This window comes from Apus apus, chromosome 5 (genome assembly GCF_020740795.1).
Source record: "Apus apus isolate bApuApu2 chromosome 5, bApuApu2.pri.cur, whole genome shotgun sequence".
NCBI lineage: Eukaryota > Metazoa > Chordata > Aves > Apodiformes > Apodidae > Apus > Apus apus.
This window is the reverse complement of record NC_067286.1, coordinates 32037644-32045960: the sequence shown is the minus strand read 5'-3', so window position 1 is coordinate 32045960 and position 8317 is coordinate 32037644. Positions and strand designations below refer to the sequence as shown.

General features: G+C 44.2%; 1 non-coding gene across 1 annotated transcript; it reads left to right on the top strand.

The window, feature by feature from the left end:
• Positions 1-6865: 6865 nt before the first annotated feature.
• Positions 6866-7009, top strand: LOC127386127 (U6atac minor spliceosomal RNA). Its single transcript, XR_007889818.1, has one exon. It is a non-coding gene; the product is annotated as a U6atac minor spliceosomal RNA (small nuclear RNA).
• The last annotated feature ends 1308 nt before the right edge of the window (positions 7010-8317 follow it).

The following is an 8317-nucleotide window of genomic DNA, read 5'->3' as shown; positions in this document are numbered from 1 at the left end:
GGAGTGTGGTGGGTGGAAATCATGCAGACATCAGCTGGTGATATCTGAGTACAGGAAAGGACCCAGGTCCCTACAACTGCCAGCAAAGCACTTGTTCATTTGACTTCGTCCCTGAAAACACAGACCAAGACCAGACTGAATGGCAGTGTCCTCTTATTGTCCCATGGCTGGTAGTGCCTGCCATGATCTGCCTGCAGGGCACACGCATTTACTCACACTCCCCATTGCAGGGCTCTGATTTATAAGAGCATTAACTACGTGCTTGCACGGCATGCATGTGGTGCTGGGCCTGGAGGCCCTTCTCTTGCATCTCCCCAGAGCACACCACCACCACCACCATGTACTCATGGTGTGGGCTGAGACAGGAGGAGAGGAGGCCTGGTGAAGGCTGAGCTAGTCACAAACACACTGGAGTTTCCTTCAGCTTTATGATCCAAAACTGGCTTTTGCCAAGACAAGTGCTGGCACATACCGCAGCAAAAGGGAGGGGGAGCGCAAGGGAGATGAGGGAGTGGGGTGGAGAGGGAGACCAAGAGACACAACCGATTATCTTTTTTCTACTTTGCTGGTCCTGTGAGATAGGGGGAATTTATAATGCACGTACATACTCCAGGTTTTTCAAGGGCTGTCTTTAGCTGTATATCATTTTTCCAGGGGTCAAATGTTTATGCATTTTGTCTACAAGAGTAAAAATGGGTATTTTTCATAGGGAGTGACTGAACACGAGTGAGCCAGAGAGCAATATGTTAAAACAAAGGCAAGACTCTTCACTTCTGCTGTGAGGTTAGCTAAATGGTGCAGCCTTTGTGCCCCATCTTGACCAGAACTGGTTTATCAGTCCAACCGCAACACCTTGACTGCATTACATTCTGACTTCCGAACAAAACCAAACCACCTTGAACAACACCTGATGAGACTTGTTTATTAGGTTTATACTGGTTTTGAGAATTCTTACATCTTTTGATGTGTAAATGCATTCCCCAACTCACTCTGCCCACATCACTTGTTTAACCCACAAGACCCCGCAGTTGCAAGCAGCACACCCTGTATCCGTACAGCCTAGGTGCAAATGGTGCTGTAGCCAGACTGGTGAGCTCTCTCCAGAAGGGCACTCTGCAGAGGAGACCCTGAACACAACTGCATTTACTGGCCATCTAAAAAAAAAAAGGAATATAGCATCTCTAAATAAATTTTGAAGGAGTAATGCGGTCAGATCTCTAATGTTGAAAGGAAGAGGGGAAATTAGAAGAAGAATACTACACAGAGATCTTTTTACTTACTTTTAGAAAATGGGAAACCCCAAGCACCTTTCTTTTGCATGCACGCTACTATGAGACTATCACTACAGGCCTTAACACAGGGTTTTATCCAAATATGTTTTTATCCAGTTCTTTTTTAGGAGTCACCCCACCATTTCTAGGGTGAAGGAAGGATGTCTGCTTCAAAACACAGCCATTGTTTATGACTCATCTTTATTGAGCAAGTTTTAGGGCACAAGGTAGGATTTCTTCTGCTGAAGCCAGAAGTCCTATTAATAGCCTATTGGGAAATTCAATAAATATTTCTCACAGAGTAGACTAACTGCTTCTCACTGGTCCTGCTTTAGTCTCCACCTCTCAGGTATACAAAGACAATTTTGTTATTGTTTATTAGCAGCCTGTCTCCAAGTTGATGGGGAGATGCTTCCCATGGGATGGCAAGCCCTGCAGCCCTTCTGCCCGCTCAGTCATCCTTGTATCAAACCCAACAAGCCTTGTAGCATTGCCCAAGCCAGCTCAGCTCTGTCTCTTCCTGGCCCCTGATCTGCCTAGTGCTAGGTGCTTGTCCTTGCTCAGCCAGTTCAGGCTTTCTCCACTCAGAACTGCAATACATGGGGACTTTTTGTAGCTGCCCTGAAAATAGACTCACGTGGTCTGTCCCAGCTTGGCCTCAAATATCCTTCTGGTTAACCTACTGCATGCCACACAAACATGGGAACTTGCCAAACTACCAATTCAGCAAAGTGCAGGCTGGGGTGTGGGCTCTTAAATACAGAGGATTTGCAAGAGCTGACAACACGATGGGCATGGCACAAGGCACTAAGGAAGACAAAGCCCAACCTCGGTGTGAAACCGTACCCGACTCTTGTGTGTGTTTGCATAAGGCAGGCCACTCTTGAGGACAGTGTCATGCTTTCATGTGTGTTTATACAGTGCCTAGCACAGCAGAGGCCTAATCCAAACTGGAGCTCTTAAGTATCACAGTAATGCAAATGAAATAACACTAATAGTACTCTTTCCGTTTGTGCTCACCAGGTCAAGCAGGAGTGAAGGACCCTTGCTGTCCTTGTTGGGAAGGACTCGGGCTTCACACCAAGCTGGAACACAACTTCAGGCTCACCTCAGCTTAGCCAGTTACTGCCCATCAGCCGAGCTGCACTGCCCAACCTGCAACCATGTCTCCTGCTGTGAGGTGAAAGATATTAGTTTATACCCAAGAGAAAAGTTAATGTCATTTATCTTGTGTTTGCCCCAGCTAAAAGCATGTCTTTGTACAATTACCAGGGTTCAGCTAATGCTGGTATTTTAGTAAGCCACAGCAACTTGGCTGTGTCAGAGTGTATAGGACCTTATTTTAGAAAACAGATAAAATGGAGCTGTAGAGAAAAGCTCTCTGCAGACATTTGCTGAAAGTGTTTTCCCTAGTACTTTCTAAAAGAGTCAGTGCAAGTTGCTGTCACAAAATTTAATGAAAATTTTAGAACTTCTAGAAAAATATTTCTGACTCCAAAAGAAAATATGTTTTCGTCATTTTCATCAGTTCTTTAATCCAACATTATTAGTTGGTTCATTTCCCACAAGCAGAGTGCTGTAGGGCAGGTAATCCTACAGACATAAAGCTTTTAACAAGAGTTCACCTCCTGCTATGAAACTGTGTTACAGTTAGTGAAAGCTAAGGATCTGTAGATGGGTGTGCATTTCACCTCTTCTAGTTACAGGAGGCAGGGAAGAATGAGGAAAACAATTACACATGAACAACTACATCATTAATCAATAACAAAATTTTACTAGAAATTTGACAGACAATATCTAACCACTTACTGAACTTGGATGACAGTAGAAACTTGCCTCCACAAATAATATCACTGTCAGAAAAACATAATTAGATACATTATCCTTGAGTAATAAAGAAAATAATATGTCTAAAACAAATGTGCAGCGTTCAGATAATTGCATCCAACAGATGTCTTCAGTTAGCTGTTCAAATAAGGGGATATCATCTGAGAAGAAGAGACTCCAGACACTACACAAGATCAGCATTGTGCCTTTTAGCAGTGGAAAGTTTTAAATAGAGATCTTTAAGAAGGGATGCAAGATTGTAATTTTGCTTATCAGTAACAGCTTTTTTTGAAGGTAAATGTTGAGAAAGATGAGTAATACCAGGATCAGATTAAAAGTATGTCTTTGGGTACGACGTTTGTTGATAAATTCTGTAGGTAAATGCACTGGGTTAATGGTCTCTTTCATATTGTAACAGTATCCTCAGTGGGATTTGCTTCCCTGGCTGCTCCCGGTCCCCTCCCCCAGCGCTGTGAAATGAGAAATGCAGTGTTTTTAATGACTGGAGCAGGAGGGATTTTGTTATTGTGGCTGCATCACCCCTCCAGGACACAGTTCAGTAGAAGTTTGTCATGTGGCTGAGCAGATACTATGAATGCAGGTTTTATGAAGTTCATTCCCCAAATACAAAGGAACAGGGTAAAAAAAAACCCACCACATTCATGGCTACAGGCTGCAAGAGTACACAGTTCACAGCCTGAGCTCTACATTGATCACTGTCAAGCTCCTGGGCTGCAATGCACCTGCGAGCTCTCCCCCATTCCCTGAGCAGCAAGCCTGTACCTGCACTCCCACCTCCATCCACAGCATCTCCTTCTTTCTCACCCAGAGGGTGCCCCTTTTCTAGCTGGGGGCATTCAGTGCGTTTGTGTCCCTCTGATACCTAGCTTGGATCTGGGGAGAACTAAATCACCTCTCTGCTTAGAAGCAAGTGGATATTCACCAGTTAATATCCCCGCCACCCCCCCCGACTAGTTTCTTCACAGCCTTGCAGCCCGTGTCCTCCCTCACCTCGGGCATTGCTTCATTTCCTGTTTGCTTCCAGCAGCCACCTCCTTTGCTGTAACCCTGTGCCATTATGCAGGCTAATATCAAACAGGTGGAAGAGGTAAACACTAAAAAAACCGCAACAACCCAACATGTCCTTCCTCTCCTGAATGGGCACGATGATATTGTCAGGAAATAGGTAACAGCTGCAGGTGCTGGAACTGAACTACATGTATAGGAAGGTCTGGAGTTTGTGTGTTGAAAACACACAGGCAGATAATATTTACTGTGAATAGGTTATTTTAAATGGGTAAGAACTATTACAAAGTCTCCTTGAGAAAACACTTCAGCAGTAACAGCAGCCTTCATGCACTGGCCCAGCCCCCTGAAATGAGGGTCTTGGGGCAGCCAGGCTGGCTCCCCAGCAATGAAGCAGCCAGCACAGCCCCCAGCACACATGGTAGGGCTGAAACCTGCAGTGGAAACTGCTCCACCACCCCCTCCTGACTGCAAACTTCTCCTCATCGAGTTGCTTTCTGCAGGATTTTGGGGCTTGGCTGCAGAAAGAAGATGACAGTACTGGGGAAAAGCAAATGGCCTCCTGCTGTGGCAGGTCCATACACAAGCCTGCACATGCCAGTATCTGCATGTACCTGTGTCTCCATGTGCTGATCTGATCTGACCATTTGAGGTTCATGAATGCATCAGATGATGAGCTTCACAGGTTAGGCACTTGGCTTAACAGTTTTGCTCCAGGAGCTGGATTATTTAGTTTGTTGAGATCTATGTGAAAATAACTGGAGGCATTCTCTTCCCTATGAGGAAGGCAAACAGGGCATAGCCATCTCAGAGTTGCTCCCTTGCCTTTACTTGTTTGCTTAAGTCTGGGAAACCATATCCTAGAGCCCATCTCACTGGCTTTCTTTTGGAAATCAGTACCATTGTCAGCTGTCAATAACTCACTCCATTTATCCTCTCAGATGCTCAGAAGGACACAGCAGAGCCTAAGCCGGGTAAGGTTACTGCGTGATAACAGCAATTCTTAAGTCAAAGGGTATAATGAGGCTCTCCCTAGACATTGACAAGCTTTGGATTTCTTATAGAAACAGGCGATTGTGCCTATGTCTGTTTGTGCCTGCTGTGTTTCAGACTCTCCCCCTCTTCTCTTCCGCAGGTCTGGCTCCCCAGCCCCAGCCCATCGGTGGTGGAGCTGAGCGGCTGTGGGCACTTGATGCTGATTAAATTCTGCTGACTGAGGAAGATGTCAAATTCTACCCAAAGCAGAGAGCCGCCAAGGAAAAGCTGCTTTTCTTTGCTTTTGACAGCTGGAGCCATGAATTTAAACAGAGGTCTCACCTTCAGGCAAGTCAACAGCTGGGTAGGGAGCAGTCTTTCTTAAAGAGAGAGTGCACCGTATTTTCTGGAGTTCAGTGAACAAGTTGAAGTGCAAGAGAACATTTATGTAAAAACCCAGGTGCAGCTGGGTTTTTTTGTTGTTGCATTTTTTTTCTTTTACTAGAGGAGGACTAAGTAACAAACAAGAAAGAGGAAATGAAAACACAGTCTTAATTCCCACCCTTGGTGTTTCTTGTCTTCCATTTCCTCTGTGGTATGTACAGGGAAGAGATGCAGCCCATGTCTGTACGGGAAGTTCCCAAAGTCCTCTTCCTAAGAAGACTGTGCACTGCGTCACATTTATTTTTATAGTTGTGTGCCAGTGATGGTGCAGAAACCTGAGCGGTGGTTTTGTTGACCAGTAATGGGGTTTGTAAGACCTTTCCCTGTTTTTAAACCCTTCTGTGCACAAAAGCAATCCAAAGCTCTTACTACTGAGAAACTGCCCATTTTCCTTTGTGACATGACACCTGCAGACTCAGTTCTGTGGGCAGTGGGTGGGAGTTCCCATAACAAAATATCACTGCCAGAACCAAATGCCCATACCTGCCAGTTATTACTGGCAGTATCACCTAAAAGACCGAGGACTAAATGGTATCAAAATATAATTTGGTTTCACTCCCACACTACACTTGCTGGGTCCAAAATAGCAACTTTGTCACTGCAGGGCCAGGTTTTGCGATACTGAATTTTCAGCCCTGTGGAGCAGAAGCCAGGACCCTGAGGAGGTTCTAACCTCCTAGGAGGCAGGGACAGACACAGCTCTGATCTAAGTCCAGAGGGAAATAGGTAGCGTAGTTGCATGGCCACTGTCACATAATGTGATTCATGGCTGTGTGATATCTTAGCAGGTGCAACTGGCCAAAAGTATGAAATGCAGTGAAGCCCTGCTATTGCCCTTTCCTTCCTGTCTTTCCCCCATAAAGCCACACCTGCCTAGAGTACTCTGGCCTCTAGGCAAGAGGTCTGGGGGTACTCCCAAGCTCTCTTGTTGGAAAGACAACTTTAGGAAGAATTAGAAATTAATTGGACCAGAAGGAAAGTAGGTAACTCGGTTTAGTTTGCACTCAGGTGGTAAGGGACATCCTGGGCTCTGCATGCTCATCTCAGGGCCATTTAGGTACTTCATGCAATCCTGAGGCATGGTGAGAAAGCCAAAGCTGTGGCTAGGTGACTGCCATAGCCAGTAGGTATCATAGCCATGACCACTCTTCTCCTCTCTGACAGTGAATCCAATTTTCTTTCCCTTCCCTGCTGGAAGACCTAGAAGAGGAGAAATGTCCAACCTCACTCTCTCCTCTGATCATTGTAACGCTTTTAGGAAGGTGGGAAATGTGAATTTCAAGCCCTTCAGAAGGGAATTACATGCATTTCCCCAGTACCTTGAGAATATGAAGTGAGAGCAGGACAGCACTCCTCTTGATTAGGATGGAAGAAGTCTTAACGGACTTTTAACCATGTTTAAAGCTGTCACTTTGCGGCATCTAATGTCTATCCTGGGAAGACTGCTGCAACTGCCAAGTTCTTTTGTGAAAACATAGGATCATCACCATCATGCCTGTTGTCTCAAGGGGAAAAAAGAAAAAAGCAGCAGACATCATCTTCCAGCCCAACAGGGAAAAGGAGGTAAGGATGGAGAGAAGAAATGTTGGTGTCTGGGTATCCATTGACCTTCGATGTGGGGTCGAAATTGCACTTATCTGACCTATGCACACTGGAGTGCTAGTAAGCATGTGTAGATACAGAACTTTAAGAGTGCTTAAATAGGATTTTTTTTATGTTAAGGGTTGAAGCACCTGTTGAAAATACGTGTTTGCAGAGTTAAGCAGTAGCTGAGGTTATCAAAGTTAAAATTTAGGATATAAGAACCAAAACTCCATCCAGTCCCCAACCTAAATACAGGCAGGCCTTCTTTAGGTTTAGCCTGAGCCATTCAAGCAACTTTTCCTAACATTTTTCATCTTTCCTTTAGCTCCATTTGAATATGCTGTCTTATTTATCAAACGGACAACAAGGCAAACATAAAAAAATAAAATAATTCATTACTGTTGTATGATGACCTAGGGGAAAGATAAAATTCCACTTCTGCCATCATTCCAACTAACTACCACCCTAAACCATTGCTGAAACTTGTGCTAAATCTAAGCTTTCAAATATTTGTAAGTGCAAAGTCATTTGGAAAACCTCCAGAAGTTATATTTCAAGTAGAACTGAATGACAGAGGCTACTTTCTGTTCCACTTGAAAGCAAGAAGGCATGGAAATTTGATTCCAGACTTCTTCACCATATTTGCTGCCTAGTTTTACAACCTCTACTGTTGAGGTAGGGCTCTGTAAGAGCGGAAACTTGGATGGCCAAGTATTTTTCTGAATCCCGTTTTTAAATGCTTAGGGAATATCCCACCATCACAAGCAAAAAAGATCCTGAGTACAACTGAAACCAGACAAGGACATGAAATTAGAAAGCATGGTTTATTCTGAGCATTGCAACTAGAACTGCCAGCTTTGTGATTTTAGAAGCAAACCTTAACCTTCAGCACATTGTAACATTTTTGGTGTGATGCATGATGATGTGTGGGTGGATTGCAATGTCACATGTTGTTTTGATGCATTTTCATCGTCAACATTTATTGAAGCGTTGCTGTGTTTTCAGCAGAACATTATTATCTCCTGCAGCACCTTCAGCTCACAGGTATTAAGTGTAAAAAAACCAAACACCCTACTTTGCTTGGATTTGCATCTTACTATTCTTGCAAATCAGATAACTGGAAGCAATTTCATAGAAAATTATTTTTAAATGTAGTGTACGTATACATTCGTACTGGAGGCCTGATTCTT